Source organism: Anabrus simplex, chromosome X (genome assembly GCF_040414725.1).
Source record: "Anabrus simplex isolate iqAnaSimp1 chromosome X, ASM4041472v1, whole genome shotgun sequence".
Taxonomy (NCBI): Eukaryota; Metazoa; Arthropoda; class Insecta; order Orthoptera; family Tettigoniidae; genus Anabrus; species Anabrus simplex.
In genome coordinates, this window is record NC_090279.1 from 6,051,827 (window position 1) to 6,070,848 (window position 19,022).

At 38.0% G+C, this 19,022-nt stretch overlaps 1 protein-coding gene across 1 annotated transcript in view; it reads left to right on the forward strand.

The window, feature by feature from the left end:
- LOC136885950 (myosin-M heavy chain-like) overlaps nt 1–19,022 on the forward strand; it is a 72,327-nt gene that overhangs the window by 588 nt on the left and 52,717 nt on the right. The gene's annotated exons all lie outside the window — the stretch shown is intronic.

The window sequence follows — 19,022 nt, forward strand, 5'->3', positions numbered from 1 at the left end:
CAATATAATATTTTCAAACTAATGTAATAATTTTCATGTTATCTTAGTATATATAAAAATGGATGTATGTATGTAAATGACACATCTCCTCCTAAACCACTGGAGCAATTTGAATCAAATTTTGAACACTTATTATTTGCTATCTGGAGATGAGCACTGTGGGGGTAAGCCACCTCTGCCCCCTTAGGAGTGGGGGGTTAGGGGGTCAGGTAAAAAAATTAATCGAAAATAGTGTCAATTCCGTAGTTTATGGGGTCGCTGAGGTGAATAGTGACACTCCCGATTTTTTAAAAGTCAAATTTCTGCTCCCATTTGGGTGGGGGCCTAGGGGGCCTGATGATGGATGTATGTGTGTAAATGACACATCTCCTCCTAAACCACTGGAGCAATTTCAATCAAATTTTGAACACATATTATTTGCTATCTGAAGAGAGCACTGTGGGGGAAGCCACCACTAGCCCCCTTAGGGGAGGGGTTATGGGGTTCAGGTAAGAACATAATCGAAAATAGTGTGGAATCCATAGCTTTAGGTGTCGCTGAGGTGAATAGTGGCACTCCCGATTTTTAAAAGTCAAATTTCTGCTCCCATTTGGATGGGGGGAGGGGGGACTGATGATGGATGTATGTGTGTAAATGACACACCTCCTCCTAAGCCACTGGCGCAATTTCAGTCAAATTTTGAAACTTATTCTTTGCTATCTGGAGACGAGCACTGCGGGGGTAAGCCACCTCTAGCCCCCTTAGGGTTGGGGGGTTAGTGGGTCAGGTAAAAAATAATTGATAATAGTGACGAATACATAGTTTTTGGGTCGTCGACGTGAATTGAACACTCCGGATTTTTAGTATCAGGAGACGAACCACTGGGGGGTAAGACAGCCCAGGAAAACTTAGGGGCAGGGTAGGCAAGGGGGTCATATATACAAATAAATGAAAATAGTGTCGAATCCATACGTTTCGTGGTCGCTGAGATGAATAGTCACACTCCAGAATTTTTTTAAGTCCAACTTAGAGCCCCCTTTGTAGTAGGAGGCGATGGGAGAGTGTTATATGAAAATAATCGAAAAGAGTGTTAAATGCATAGTTGTCGGGGTCGCTGAGATGAATAGTGAGTCTCCGGATATTTTATAAGCTCTTCCCCTTTTGGGGAGGGGGCGAGGGGGGAGTGATATATAAAATAAATTGAAAATAGTGTCGAACATATATAGTTTTCGGGGTCGCCGAGGTTAATTGTATGCTTCGGATTTTTAGTATCAGGAGACAAACCACGTGGGGGTAATACACCCCAGGAAACATTAGGGGCGGGGGGCGAGGTGCTGAGATACACAAATCATCAAATGTAGTGTCTAATCCATATTTTTGGGGGTTGCTGAGGTGAATAGTGACACTCTGGAAATTTTTAAAGTCCAATTTGAGCCCCCTTCATAGTGGAGGAGATGGGAGAATGATATATAAAAAAATTGAAAGTGTCAAATCCATAGTTGTCAGGGTCGCTGAGATGAATAGTGAGACTCCGGTTATTTATAAGCCGAAGTTTGGGATCGGGAGCGAGGGGGGAGTGATATATAAAATTAATCAAAAATAGTGTCAAATACATAGTTTTCGATTTTGCCGAGGTGAATTGTACACTTCAAAATGTTAGTATCAGGAGACAAACCACTTGGAGGTAGGAAACCCCAGGAACCCTTACGGGCAGTGGGGGGCGCAAAGGGGCTGTGATATAAAATAATCGAAAGTAGTGTCGAATCCATACTTTTTGGGGTCGCTGAGATGAATAATGGCACTCCGGAATTTGTGACGTTAAACTTTGGGTGTGGTGTCGTATTTGGGTAAGTATGTACGCTCAAAATATATCTCGCAATACACCAGAGAGGAAATGGTAAGTCAATATACCAACAAAACAAACACGATCATAGAAGAATATAACTAAGTCATGAACTTGGACACTAGTCCGACTAACGCAGTAACATAAACAAACAGCAGTCTATGCAAGTATGGCATGCCACGAAAAAGATTTACAGCTCTCCAGAAAAATCCATACGTGTACAAGTACTCAGATTCCAGTTTCAAAGTGAAGGGTTTTAGCAGAGCGCATAGGGAAGCATTTTACTGTGTCAATTTTTTCAGAGGAACCCGAGGTAAGTACAGATAATTAAAGGACATGGAAATGCGCATGATAAAAATCAGGGAAAAAGAAGGAACAGTTTCTTCATAATAATAATATATTAACACAAACACCAAGAAGGATCTTTACAAGCCAAAGAAAGTGAAACAGATAATAAAGAAACCAACAATAATTTAAAGATTAGATACTTCTGACTTCCAAAAAACATATGGGACGACCATTTAACAACACTAATTTTGAATTTAAAGAGAACAGCTAGACTCGAAACAAGATGAATTTTACAACAGTTTACATTGGGAGTATCCTACAAAAACGGTAAACAGATATTACCCATTAATACGAAAATTTTAAAATTTGAAAGACATATAGGCCACTTGTACAATCGCAAAAGTAGAAGAAAAAATAAAACCCGGGATAGGAACGTGGGGAAAAGGGAGGGACATGAAAGAGAACAGTATCTAAGGCTGGCAACAGGGATTTGGAAAAATAGAACCTACCAGGATTGATGAAATTCAAAATTACAAAAAGAAGCTAGGTGTTAATTACAATTAGTCCTATTCTTGTGTTTGTTCAGCAAGTCTGTTGGAATCCAATGGTTTCATATCACAGTAATCACTTGACATAATAGAAAGTCAAACTTTAGAAAGAGATCGTAATGCAGTTGCAAGGAAAAACACCACTGTCAACAGCTCAGATTAGCAATGTTTTTTAGCGTGAACAGTCATACTAGCCAGTATGGCATGATGAAATGAGGAAGTGCAGCATTAAAAAGAAATTGAAGTATAGCAAGGGAATGTAAATTTAAAGTTCGCTCACCCGTCCAGCAGTCCTTGAGTTTCAATCGTGAACAAAAACACCATTTAAAAGAAACATTGCACACGGTCCAGCCGCTAGCATAAATAAAACAAAGCCCTCCGTCCACACAAGTCGTCGTCTTCATCCAACTCGCCGATCAAGTCCAGAGCAGGCCTTATTTATATTCCGATGGAAACGTCCAGAAAAGACGAGAGCAGATGGTACACATTGCACAGCGAGGCGGTAGGGGAAGAAAGGAGGGAGGGTAAGCAGCACGAGCAGTACAAACTGGACGGGCGAAGAGAGCACACACACACAGGTTAGTAGCAGCATATCAAGCGTAGCAGACGTAGAATCACGTAGAACAGTTGAAAAATTTGGAGCACGTTATAAATTTTTTAAAGTTCAGCCCCCTTCGTGGTGGGTGGCAATTGGAGGGTGATATATAAAAATAAACGAAAATAATGTTGACTCCATAGTTGTCTGTGTCCTTGAGATGAATGGTGAGACTCCGGATGTTTTACAAGTCCAAGTTCATCCCCTTTCTGGTGGGGGTGATGGGATTCAGATTTTAAAATAATTGAAAATAGTGTCGAAGCCATAGTTTTCGGGGTCGCTGAGATGAATAGCAACACTCCCGATTTTTAAAACTCAATGTTTAACCACCTTTTGGGGGAAGTGAGATATAATAATAATTGAATATACTGCCTAATCCATAGATTTCCAGGTCGCTGAGGTGAATAGTAACATTCCGGATTTTTAAAGTCCAATTTCAAAAATGCCCCCCTTTGGCATAGAGGCTGAGAAAGGGTGAAAAAATAAATGGCCAAGAATGCCCAAGGTAATAGATGTGTGTATGTTCCAGTATGACTTTCAAGTATGACTTTCTACCTGGAAAACATACTGTGGGAGTAAGACGCCCCTAGAACCACTTCGGAAGCAGGTGAAATATATAATCCATATTAATAAATAGAAGTCAGTTTGGTGCGATCTATATATACTGTACTATACATATATAAATTAAGGCAAAAAAATGAAAACAGACGTGAATTAATGAGACCATTCTAGGCATCTTAAAAACTTAAAACTTGGTAGCAGACAAACTGATGACTTCAGGATCCCTAGAAAAATCTAAAATTCTCAAAATTCTCTGAGAGGGACACGTTGGGATTTTCAAATCTGCATAGGAACACAGTCAGTGATATTTATCCTGAACGATAAACTATAGGTTTCATGAGCTTAAAAGTTTCCTGAAAGTCCTAATGTTTAACCCCCTCCCCCATATCAAGATGGCAGCACAACCTCCCAGACGAGTTAGAAAATAGAAATTTGGCAAAATTATAACTCTTTGCCTGTAACTGATGGAAATTTTACGAGATGTTTAAAAAATTTGTTTTTTAACCCCCCAAAAATATTGGAATACAGAGGCAATTTTATGACGGTGCAGACCTTCCTTTTGAAGTATTTGGTGGCTAAATGGTAAGTCGTATCACTAAACGGATGGCACAATCTTCGTTCAGTTTGGAGTGATCTACAACTTTGGTCCTATGACTTTTTGTTGTATCTCTATCCCTTATGTTAAATTTGTCTCTATTTCTGGATTTACCTAAATTTTGCACTTTGTACACGTATAATTGATGATTTGAGTCACTTATAGGACAGATGGGATCATCAGCCAAATTCTATGTTTGAACCTGTCGCATAAGTATCTGAAAAGTAATTCACTGTGTGAAAACCTTACACAAATTTCGCCCTATTGAACGATTCTAAAATAATCTTGCCTTTAATAGATGAGATACGAGGAAATATCATAGGGCCAGCCATTTGGATAGCTAAATGAGGTCAGAATCATCTTTTTATACAATCCGTTTTTCCAATATGAATACACCGTTTAGCAGCAGTCATTCCGTAACTGAAGGTGAACATGCATATACTTCTGTATGTCGATCTACATTTATTAATTTAATTCGATGTGTGGTGATCTAGAAAGGGGTGTGTCTTACATTGTAATTAATACTTTATAAATCAGTAGTGACTCTCAGCAGGAGGACGTCTGCTGTTGTAATCAGTACTCCGCATATCGACGAAATAGAGCTAGGAATGGCTGTGGAAGTAAGGAGAAATTGAAGGAACTTACTAGAAAATTGAATCTAGCAAAGAAGGCAGCTAAGGATAACATGATGGCAAACATAATTGGCAGTCATACAATTTTAGTGAAAAATGGAAGGGTTTGTATAGGTATTTTAAGGCAGAAACAGGTTCCAAGAAGGACATTCCAGGAATAATTAATGAACAAGGGGAGTGTGTATGTGAGGATCTTCAAAAGGCAGAAGTATTCAGTCAGCAGTATGTAAAGATGGTTGGTTACAAGGATAATGTCCAAATGAAGAAGGAGACTAAGGCTAAAGAAGTATTAAAATTTACATATGATAACAATGACATTTACAATAAGATACAAAAGTTGAACAAATAGAAAAGCAGCTGGAATTGATAAGATTTCTGGGGATACACTAAAGACAATGGGTTGAGATATAGTACCGTATCTGAAGTACTTATTTGATTATTGTTTGGTTGGAGGAGCTGTACCAGATGAGTGGAGAGTTGCTATAGTAGTGCCTGTGTATAAAGGAAAGGGTGATAGACATAAAGCTGAAAATTGCAGGCCAGTAAGTTTGACATGCATTGTATGTAAGCTTTGGGAAGGCATTCTTTCTGATTATATTTGTGAAATAAATAACTGGTTCGATAGAAGGCAGGTCGGTTTTAAGGAAGGTTATTCCACTGAAGCTCAACTTGTAGTATTCCAGATATCCTGGATTCAGGAGGTCAAATAGACTGTATCGCGATTGACCTGTCTAAAGCATTTGATCGGGTGGATCATGGTAGACTACTGGCAAAAATGAGTGCAATTGGACTAGACAAAAGAGTGACTGAATGGGTTGCTATATTTCTAGAAAACAGATATCATATAATTAAGAGTAGGTGAAGCTTTATGTGACCCTGTAATAATTAAGAGGGGATTTCCTCAAGTCATTATTATTGGACCTTTATATTTTCTTATATATATATATAAATGATATGATTAAAGGAGTGGAATCGGAGGTAAGGCTTTTTGCAGATGATGTTATTCTGTATAGAGTAATAAATAAGTTACAAGATTGTGAGCAACTGCAACGTGACCTCAAAAATGTTGTGAGATGGACAGCAGGCAATGGTATGTTAGTAAACGTGGTTAAAAGTCAGGTTGTGAGTTTCACAAATAGGGAAAGTTCTCTCTGTTTTAATTACTGCGTTGATGGGGTGAAAGTTCCATTTGGGGATCATTGTAAGTATCCAGGTGTTAATATGAGGAAAGATCTTTTTTTTTTTGCTAGGGGCTCTACGTCGCACCAACACAGATAGGTCTTATGGCGACGATAGGAAAGATCTTCATTGGGGTAATCACATACATGGGATTGTAAATAAATGTACAGATCTCTGTACATGGTTATGAGGGTGTTTAGGGGTTACAGTAAGGATGTAAAGGAGAGGGCATATATGTCTCTAGTACGACCCCAACTAGAGTACGGTTCCAGTGTATGGGACCCTCACCAGGATTACCTGATTCAAGAACTGGAAAAAATCCAAAGAAAAGCAGCTCGATTTTTTTCTGGGTGATTTCCGACAAAAGAGTAGTGTTATAAAAATGTTGCAAAGTTTGGGCTGGGAAGAATTGAAGGAAAGAGGAAGAGCTGCTTGACTAAGTGGTATGTTCCAAGCTGTGAGCGGAGAGATGGCATGGAATGACATTAGTAGACGAATAAGTTTGAGTGGTGTTTATAAAAGTAGGAAAGATCACAATATGAAGATAAAGTTGGAATTCAGGAGGACACACTGGGGCAAATATTCATTTATCGGAAGGGGAGTGAGGGATTGGAATAACTTACCAAGGGAGATGTTCAATTAATTTCCAATTTCTTTCAAATCGTTTAGGAAAAGGCTAGGAAAACAACAGATAGGGAATCTGACCTACGTGCAGATCAGTATCGATTGATTTAACTAGCAAAAGGACTGGGTTAGTTCTCCAATGCCTGTGTACCACTGTAATGCATAATTCCCTTCTTGATGTGACTAGCAGAAGGCAAGGGAGCATGCATTTTTTTAAAAACTCCTTTACCAGGTTCTCTTTATCATTATGTGTAGGTGCTCCCGATTATAAACAAATTTACCCATCAAAATGTGACTGACGTTACGCATAGTGAATTGCGGCAGTCAAGTTGACCTGTCGTTATCATCACAACTCTGCAACTCGCACTTCACATTGGAAACAACGTCTGCGGACCGCCCTATGCTTTTTGTTGGATAACGCCAAGGGACATGCAATTAAAATTTTTTATTCACTTCATGTACAGCAATTTACTTTGATATCCGTATACATTGTAGAATACCATAGCGAAGCACGGGTACATTTGCTAGTTAATCAATATAATGCTGGCTGAGTTCATTAGAGCGATAAATCAAAGATGTCATTTTAAATTATTTATTTGGTTAGATTCCTTTTCTGTTCTCTTGTGTGTTAAGTCAGATTCCTCCATTTGTGGATGCATAAGCAGATAATGTTTTGTAGTAATGAAATGTTCAGATCGATAGTGCTACATCTTAGATATCATAGTTATCAAGCAGTACTTCCACATTGTTGTAAGCATTAAAAATTTTGGTACCCGGTATTGAATTTATGTTTGCTCCAGTGTTGTGCTCACACTTGCTGATTGTCACCAATTCCCACTTTTCATTTTAGTCAAGTGCTTGTAGTGTGTTGATTGCAAACACATTTACGCAATTAGTATAAACTAATAAAATGGGCAGCTACAAGTGAAGTTTCAAATTTGTGCAGGTTCCCTAAAAAATTCAAAATTCTTCAAGTAAGTGAATTTATTATCTCGTAAAGTTAGATAAATATTTAGGTAATGATATTATTTCAAAATTGTTATCTTAATCACTGATGTTACCAAGTAGCACAAGTGCATATCCTGTTTTCAAACATTTAATGCAGTAGTGATTTTTGAACTGTAGGTTACCTTTGCTGGCTACTATGTGAAACGATCTTTGATAATCCCTGGAAAATAATTGTATAATCTTGGATTGGTGCTCTTAACCGAGCCCTTGTATCGGCAGGTCCCGCAATTGCTCGCCATAGCCTAAGGTTTGACTCACAAACATGATTTGTGATGGAAACTACGAATTCTGAAAGTTTTATGTGATTTTGTAGGTGGTTAGAGTCATGTCTTCTGTTATGTGATGCATTGACATGTTCCTACTCTACATTCACAACTAACGGCAAGAAATATTCATTTCAGTCCTCAGAACTACCCAGTACCTGCTTACACTCTCTCATTAGTCAGAGTAGAACCATGCTCACAACTGAGAATTGCTCAAATTCGTTAACTTTTTGAGGTTCAAATTTTGCTGTTTGTAATTCTTGACTAATAGGACACAATAGGCTACTTTACAGTACAATCTTGTATTATGATCACCATATAAATGTTGCTTATAAATACTTTTCACACACTAAACGCATGTTTCTATTTTCGGATGGAGTTTATATTAGCTTTCTTCTTCCTAAACATGTCTTGTGCAAAGACACTCTCAAACCAGCAAAGGCCTTTTGTGTGTATTCTTTTTTCCATGGCATAGGGCAGTCCATTGTCTACGTAGCTTAGTCCATTGTATATCATAGATTGTAGATGCTTCTGTAGGATTCAGTCGGCCAGATCTTATCTACTGCTTCCCACTTTGATCTTACCTCAGGCACTATGTTATACTGATTCTCATTTCAGCAGTCTACAAATATCACGCAGCAACTTAAATGACTTCTTTTAAAATGTCTAAGAGAATTGCAGTGTCAATTGGGTACTGAATTACATAAGAAGAGATTTTAAGATTCATAAAATTTCCTAATTGCTGACTTGTGCAAAGACATATATTTCTGATCTTACCAATTAGTCATGAGATTACCTGCCATTTGTGGAGAGACATATCACCCTGTGTTAAATAATTAGTGATGCGGTTTCCTTCCTCTTGTAGAGTGTCATATGGCCCTGAGCTGACCACTTTGTCCAACTCCTCCATGGTTTTCATATTTATAGACTTGATCGGGGTGAAAATAACAATTATTATGGTCGTCTGCCATCTGCGACTGATGTAAGCAGAAATATGAATTGCAAAATTCCATTCAGACTAGATTTCACTTACAAACTCCCCACATGTGGATACTAGTAAAATTTTACCGGATATTCAATCTGTCACTCCCGATTAACACAGATAATCCTGAAATTTTTATTTTGTTGAGTTATATATTTTTATTTATTATGCCTTTTTAGGAGTTACTTAAGCATGAAATCCAGAAGCGTTCTGTCCTTCAAATACTATTTTGCAAAAATAATGCTTTATTGGCATAGGACAAAGGCTTTAGGAGAGAGAATTGAGACACAGGAAGTTAAATGACAGGATATGTAAAATATCCATTGTATCCCATTTTCATAACAGAATATTCATCAGTCGGCTTCTTGTTATTCTGCTTCTTTAGTGGTAATCCTGCCTGGTCCATTGTTGTGATTCATTGTCTCCAGTTAGTTCAGTCTCGGGCCATGTCTGTATGTAGTCTCACAGCTTTCAGGTCGTTGTGCACTTTATCTGTCTTGTGCTCTCTTGTTCGTCCCTTGCGCCTCTTTTCACCGACTATCTGTGTATATTCTGATTGTCCCAATATATTGTCCTCTGCAATCAACACATGCCCAAACCAGTGCACAGGCCTTTCCTCAATTTTCTTCTGGGTCAGTGCAATACCAAAATATTTTCTTAAAACATCATTTGAAATGTGATCCAGCTCTACTTATGCCAGCCTTCCACCTAAGCATCATTGTATCCATGATGCTTAGTTGGCACTGTACCTCCTCTTTAGCTGGCCAGCATTCATTGCTGTAGAAAACCACACTATGAATAACAGTTCAGTAGATCTTAGATTTCAGATGGTCCTTCATCTGAGCATCGCAAGGGCGCACGTTGTCATTCTCAAATTCGGCCAGGCTTTGTATATCCGTAAGTTGACCTCTTCAGTAAAGTCGGCCTTCATCAGAGATTGTGGAACCAAGATACTCGTGCTATACATTCACTGTCAACATGCATTCCTCCAACTTCTCGACGATGTAATGTCAGGTATTCTGTCTTCTTTTTGTTGAAGCGTGGGACATATTGCTTAAGTCGATTGTTCCAGTCTTCTTTTCGGCGCCTGTTGTCTGCAGCCAGAATTATATCATTTGCATAGAGAAATGTCCAAGGTATTGGACTGTGCATGTCTGATGTAATGGTGTCAGTCACAAGAATGAACAGCAGTGGTGATAAGGCATGGCCTTGGTGGAATTCTGCAATTATGCGGAAGTCATCAGACGCTACTGCGGCAGCTTGAACATAACTCCTTGGTTCTTCGCTGAGCAATTATACCCTCTCAGCAAGATGCTCTGGAATGCCATGTTCTTATAGCGCTGACTGATAAGCTTATGAGGTACCCGATGGAAGTTCTTCTCAGGGTACAGAAAGTCGTGATGAAGCCTCTTATAATTTTCACACTGTTTCTCAAATAATAGCCATGCAGCGTGGGTTGCTCCTGTTGCGCCACAGTTTTACACAAATCCAGTTTGGCCTGTTGTATGTTGGGCTAAATCGCTAATCCTTTTGTGGAAGATTTGTTTGAAATCTGCCATTACGTGGTTCAAAAGCATGATTGGCGGTAATTTGAAATCGGCAGGGCATCCCTTATTTTTGAATGGATACTCCATCACCAATTTGTTGGTTTGGACCTTTTTTTGATTTAATGATTGGAAAGCTTGCTTTAGCCACACTGCTGTATCCCCCCATTGAGAGAAACAAAACTCTGCCGGAAGATAAGCAGGGCTGATGGCTTTCCCTGGTTTCATTTCCGTCAGCATAGCCTGGATTTCGGTGACGTCAAATTTCTACATTGGTCCTTCAACAGCGGAGGGGTTTGGGATTGGGAGATACGGAGATTCCTAGATAGATAATTTGACGAAGTAGATCCGCCAGTTAAATGTAACAAAGGCTTTTCAGTCTGTGAAACACACAGCAAATACAATGTAAATTATAACACTATGAACATACCTGTAAAATACACACTAACATACAAAGAATGACATGTTTCGTTGTACAAGATCATCCTCAGATTCTATCAAATCACTTAATTCGGCCAGTCAGGCAAATTACGAAGCCAACAACCTTAAATCACTTAAAATCAAAATCATGAACATTGACAAATCAATTATTCAATAATAAATGTCTAGAATTGAAGCTCGTTCCTAAGTACACGCCCATAAAGACAAAATTCACAACAACTTCGGCTAAAATATCAACATCTCAATCACAATTACTATGGATCAGAAACGAACTCAAATTCGCGTACATAAAGAAACAGGAAATCAATAAACAAATTCTACACATCCATTTAAACTTAAGCTACTTCCGGCACCACACACAATGGACGTCCTACTTCAACTTTTTACACGATTACATTAAAAAGGAAGCAATTCGGAAACAGAAGGTCATTGACAATAAAATACGTAACCTAATGATTAAACAGAAAAATCCAGAAAACGCTAAGCACAACAAACTCGCGAATTTTCACCCTAGATGAATTAACAGATCAGACACTACCTTTTCAAAGAATGAAATAAATCTGCTAGAGAAAGGTCTCAAATTCAACTGCCAGGAACGTCATAACGAAAACAACATAAAACAGCTCATCACTAACTTAGAAATTGCTTGCAACAAAATACCCTCTCCACAAAGAGAAATAATAAAAAACGTAGCCACCTACGAAGCCCTAAAAATAACTGCACCTGAAAATTTCACCAAACAACCGAATTACGCCACACAATACTTGGCATTGAAAACAGTTAAGAACAAAATTAAAAACGACAACCTTATCATCACGAAAGCGGATAAAGGTAACACATAATGAAGGAAGACGATTACATAGAAAAAACGATAGTATTTATCAACAATAACGGTATTCAGGAACTGCAACGCGACCCTACAAATAAATTTCAAAACCAAATAAAGCAAGCTATCAAGAAAGCGGTCTTCGTTTTCACAAACCAATAAAAAGAAAGCATCACCATCAAAAATCCTAAACTCCCCACACTAAGAGCCCTGCCCAAAATACACAAAGAGCCGTGTCCCATTAGACTAACAGTAAATTTTAAAGATGCGCCAAGTTACAATTTTAGCAAACAACTGAACCTAATTCTAAAAGAGAAAATTTCACTTAAAGGAGACAGATCAATTAAAAACAGCCTAGAACTACTTAAAGACCTAAATAAACTTAAAATAACAGAGAGCACACGTATGATATCCTTTGACATCACTAACGTACACCAACATACCAATAGATGAATCCATTAAAATTATCGAAAAACTTCTTAAAGAAAACACCTCTCTACAAGAAACCAAAGAAGTTATCAACCGTCTTAGAACAACACTACACCAAAATTGCTTTGCATTCAACAACAAAATATATTGCCAAAAAGAAGGGTTAGCCATGGGCTCACCGTTATCAGGTATAATAGCAAACATTTTTCTGAATAACATCGAAAACATCTTCTTAATGGGCCAGCTTTCGAAAGGAATCTTACATTGGAGCAGATACGTGGATGACGTCATATGCATATATAATAAAGTAGCTAACATTTTCAAGAAACAAGGTGTAAAGTAGCCTTTCGAACGAATAACACACTAAAGAGACACATCAGCAGGTGCAACCTAAACAAAAAGGACCCTTTCTCAAAGTCAGGAATATATGAACTCAAGTGCCAAGAACCTAACTGCAACGCCACATATATAGGTCAAACAAAATGTAATTTCCGTACAAGATACAAAGAACACAAATACGCGATCAGATATAATCGGCATTCAGCCTTCGGGGAGCACATATACGACTGTTCACACCATTTCACAGACATCACAACTGATCTAAAAATGTTACACTTCGAAAATAAAAGTAAATCTTTGAATATAAAAGAAGCAATAGATGTTTACGTCGCAAAAAATGCTAATGCAAATAACCTGAATGAGCATTTACATTTAAATAATCTCCCCTATTCGCTCTACTCACATAATATCTGGCATCACCTACTCATTAAATTGCGTTAATAATAATAAGAAGAAGACGAAGAATACCGTTCCTTACTTTATTCACCTAAGTTATTAATTTGCATTCATCCATAGTACATAAATGTACATTTAACATGAAGTAGGTCAATAACCTCCCTCCCCTCTCCAATGTTGATGGAAGGTTCCACAGCGCTCCAGCCGCTCCGCCCTACTTCTCTCTCCCTTCTCCGCTGTACAGTATACTCGATTTAATCATCCAATAGGAGAGATCCACATAGCTCTACAAGGCCCCTCCCATTCTTGCCCTCCCCTCTCCACGCGCAGCGTGCCTCACCAAAAATTTTCCATGACCGCAGTCCTGGAATAGTGTTGGGTGACAACGGACTTAACATCGGCAGTCTAGATAAGTACGTAAGTTTTCACTATATTAATACTTGTATATATATTTATTTTTGTCATTACTGTTTCATGTTATCACTAAACTCTCTATCAATGACAAGTTTACACTACATAAAAAATGCTGTATATATATATATATATATATATATATATATATATATATATTGTACCAGGAAAGCCTAGGTCCTGGTCCATATCAATCGAAAGAAACGTCATTCCAGCATAAAATATCCGTCCGACGTACGAACATCTAAGTAAAGGAATGTTCCAGCATGTGCCAGACTCCACGAGTGCACTAGGCGGAGTCAAGTGACGTCACCTGTCGTTCGAAGTTCTCCTCCCCTACAGATATTTCTCGAAAATAATTTTCTTTTCACAAGCTTTTCAACGCCTGAACCAATTTCAACGGGACAAACACTGAATTGTAGCGGACGTCATAAAAATTAATCCCTGTGAATTTCAAATTAATCCATCCCATGGTTGTTGAGTTATAATAATTTAAAGTCTAAGAAAATTACGCACTCACGGTCACACGGCCAAGAGATACCACCCCTCCCAGCGCCAGTATATATGTCAAGGCTAACAAGCAGAGCAGAGCAGTACAAGGACGAGTATACAGGTGTGTGTGAGTGAGACAGAGGAGCGACCGACACTCGTACAGTATGTCCGCGCAGTCACGGTGAAAGTACTTGCTGTCGCGTTTCCGGAATACGAAGTTATATTACCGACAAAATTATAAAAGACGTCGCACTGTATTTAGTATATCACGTCGCGACTACGGTCTAATTCTAGAGACATTTGAGAATATAATACGAGTGAATTTATTGAAGTGCAAATCCCAAATATTTAACTTTCACAGAATATATCATTACGTGTAGACTTAGTTTACCTCACATGATATTGATCTTCTACCATAAACAGTAACTAATGTGTAGAATTACCAGAACTCATTTCTTTTCGAGCATCGAACTGTGTTTCTTTATTCATATAGTGTTCATGCCATATTAGTATACAACTTACAGTAGTAAACTGGGTGAATACTAAGAACTTTTTCTGAGGTAATATGACGTTATAATAACAAGATAATCAGAAAATAATCCTTAGTGACTTAATGACCGTGTTCAAAGACTGTGATTATAGACTGTGCTTTTTCAAGTGTGAACTGTGTCATTATGGACGTTTTCAGTAACGACTTTAAATAGTATTTCATTCAGAAAGGACTGTGATTATTCATTTAACGTCTTAAAGTTCAAGTACACCATAAACTGTGTTCAACAGTAAATGACAGTGTCAGTGATAACTACTCGCACCAAGTGAATTTTCCGTGTGCGCAAAATCACCTTAACGAGCTGCAATTCTACACGATCCAGTTCCAGCTATCATCACCTCATCGGTGGACGTCAACATGGTGTGTTAAGGGAACATCGCTGATCCTGATTCTCCACGGAACATTCTAGATGTCCATCCTTCAATATTTGTAGCAACATTTCTTTCATTAAGTGAGTAGTAACAAACTGACTAAAATTTTCTCATTAATTTTGAACAGTGGAAACTTCAGTGCCGCGTGTGAACAAATATTTCAGAGTTCTCATAATTTCTCAGAAGTTCTTCTTTTGTGATTAATTTAATTTTCAAATTTAATTTTCGTATCTCATAGAAAGACTTTAGGCTTTTCTAGTGTGCTATACATCAACGTTTACAAACTGAAAAACTGAAAACTTTTAACAGAAATTTAATTTCTCATGTCAATTTGCAGTTACAAGTGTGTGCTCATATTTAGAAAGACTTTAGGTGGAAATCTAATTCTCACATATGAAAGACTTTGGAATCTGATATTTATTTAATTTTCATGAACAGAATTCGAGAAGATTACGTTTAAACTTTTAATTTCAATGCCAGATTTGAGTCCAATAATCATATTGCAGGGTGATGAATCAATAAGTTGTTTAAAAAAATGTATAACCATCTATTATTCGCTCTGCGAGTCTATCCTACTCTGTATCGGCTCCAAAACCAAGTTCCACTCCTTGAGATCCTACTCATGCCCTTTACCCAAGAACTTTTCCTGGTACAATATATATATATATATATTGTGACCGTTCGTGGGACGCCTAGTTCGAAGATGATAATAAATTTCATAATGCGCTCGACTAGAATTCAGGTGTTTACATGATCCTCCACTCAGGGCATGGCCCTTCTGAAAGAAAGCGGTCACATCCTATCAATAATTAACCTGGTAGTGATCTAACATCAGTCTCAAAATAATAAGTTCACTTAAATTAGGCATAAATGAAAATTGCAATGAAAAAATGGAAGTGTAATAAGTTTAATAAGGTGAAATTAACTGACTACAATTGAACAACTGAATATGCAACGTAAAAATAAATTATCCTTGTGCATCTCTTATCGCACTGTATTAAAAGAATCAAGTCCATCTTGAAAAATAATTGTCAGTCATTAAATTAAAATCTCATCATTAAACAACATTGATTCACTTAAATAAATATAAATTAATATAATGGAAGATCAGGAATTTCAGTTTCTATTCATTCATCTTGTTTGTTCATTCGCTGACGCATTTATTAGACGAACCTGTCCTCCCTGCTCTACTTTTCCTATTACTTCATTATAACCTCCTAACTAACTGAATAATAACTTGAATTTTCTAACGGCGCATGATAAACACCGAAAATCCTTCAAATACATAATAATAATAATAATATCATTGCTCCATAATTAAATAACTGCATGTCTCCATCCAACGAACGGCATCATATGGCTGGACCTGAAATAAAGTACTAACTACTGTCATAAATAAGTGAACGATCAAATGCCAGACGATCTGCGTTGCATCGGCTCCACTCCATCCTGCTGGAAAATACTTCTACAGCGCCAACTTACTACATCTAGCAATGCCACAAGTTGATCTACAGTACAGGTGACAATACTCTCACAATCTAATTATCGTTCGAGTAGCTTGTCGAAGATCCTACTCGTGTGTTCGTAAATTACATTCCGCTATCCATGTGATATCAAATTAAACTCAAGTCAGCTCGTATGCCTAACCAATCTCTTCGAAAAGCATCCAATCAACGCTACGAAACTCGCTCATCTAATAAACTCAAATATACGCGGCGGAAATACCTCTCAATAACACTATCCTAACCATTGGCCATCTCAAAGAATTAAATTACTACCGCAATTCACCACTCAATAAATCATTCTCTAATTATACCGTCAACTATACCTTTAGATGACCCTACATATTTTACGCCACACAATGTCCACCACATAATGAAAACAATCTTCATTCCCTACATAAATGAGCTAAAATATCTTTGAAGAGTTTCACTATTATTCATACAACCATCACTGAATCGATCCACTAAACACATCACAACACTCCGCGGAATTATTCATATTATAAGATCACCACATCAAATATCTCACACATCGGTACTTAAAAACTTACCTGTGGCATTCAAGATCACACTCGCTTCATAGCTGTTCCACTAACACGGAAAACAACGCAGGAAAGATCGCCTAACCCAAATATTTACCGACGGAAACGATATTCTAATATGCGCAGTAGCATTATATGACGTTAAACCAACACCGTTAGCACGTTAGAACATTCAAGCTATTTCACTTTACATCACCTGTGTGACATTTAAAAAGATCTACTAATACTATAAGCATCTACAAGTAAACAAGAAGGGCAATGTTCGACTACTCATCTGACTTCCTCGCTTCTCCATAGGTATTGGTAGTCAGGTTATTTTTCAGCCATCTCATCCATTTCGGCAGAGCGCGGATCCACCAGGATCCTACTGGTTTACTCGGACATCTCCTCTATATGGACTTTCTTATTCACAAATATAGGCAACATCTTGGGTTCAATCTGAAACTCGAACAAAATAATTTGAGCGAATTCATACATATGTACAAGTCCACTGTTATAGATTAATACTGGCCTGTATAAATTAGTGTCGCTCAATGCTATATTTAGTTTATCAAACGTTATTTAGGCCTCAACTTCTTAAATTTTAAAGACTTTAACTCGCATACAAGAGCTGTGCTCACTATTTGCTTCTCGATCTTTTTTCTGCTACTCAAGAATTAACATTGAAACAAATTCTGACTTCATTATTTACCATAATAATAATGAGGTTGCTTTCCATGAACCACATAACTACAATCCTGACTTCTTTACATATGATTTTGATATTTGAGGAAACGTTATCACCGAGATTCACAAAGGAACACATGCTACTATTGTTTATTCTTCTCCACTTGAAGTACGTCATACCACACGCCTGTTAGATGATTAACTGTGTATAATTCCGGCTCAATCCATGGCCTCCTTGACGTCTGTAATACTAGATGTAATGTCTGGCCTTTCTTCTCCTCAGCTGTTACTGCAAATATTTATTGATACCCGCTTGTGACTACACTGTTTTCATGCGGTCCGATGTATACCACGGGGTTCTGAGCTTGATCTACCGATTCTCTTCCATAAGATCTACCATCAGTTCGCGAGTTGTGTCGGCTCATATATTACGAATATATTTAAATTCGCCGTGCATCAACAATTTATCTTACATCCATACCGTCCATATGCATCTATCATACTTATGACCTTATGACCTTCAATGACTCCCTGACATGTAATTACACTTCATTGGAAGGTCATAATATATATAAGCTTTAAGTGATTTGATAGAATCTGAGGATGTTCTTGTAGAACGAAACAAGTCATTCTTTCCATGTTTGTGTGTATTTTACATGTATGTTCATAGTGTTATAATTTACATTGTATTTGCAGTGTGTTTGACAGACTGAAAAGCCTTTGTTACATTTAACTAAGTCAACACTGGAAAACATCTCTTCACTCTTAACAAACAGTTCCGCTAGTGTACTCGCGCTTCCCGTCAGTCCAGTAGCAAATCGTCTGCTTCCTCATTGATGGTGTAAAAACGTTGGACTTCTGCCGTTTCGCAATGCTTCGATTTGAGTAGCCGGTAAATATTTCGCGCGTGTCATGTTTCACATATAGACCTCTTTACCGGTTTGCCTGTGATAGTGCAACGACCTCCTTCAGTTAACTAGTTGCTGCTTTGTAGCATTCCGAGGAGCATGAAACTCGTGGTACAGCTGTTTCTTCAACCTTAACATGGTCATTTCGAAGCCACATGTCATAGGTAACCCTTCGTTGTCGTCGCCCTGACTAAGTTGTTTCAAGATTAGTGCGTGCGCCTTCCCACTCACTTCAGCTATGGTGATTTGTGGCACTGTAACATTTCCAACAAAGTTGGCCTCCTTCTTCAGGTGCCACGATTCGATCCCTTTTGACCTATTTCCTGTGAAGTATTGGGCTCCTGATGACTTTATCCGCAGCTTACAGATGACTGGTCGACGTTGCATCGCAGCGGTTTCGTAAGGAACAACTGTTGTCCCTAGAACATCTTTGAGATTCCTTCGTCTCACAAGGATGTAGTCAGTGTAAGTTGGATGGGAGCCACTGTAGTATGTGATTAGATGAATA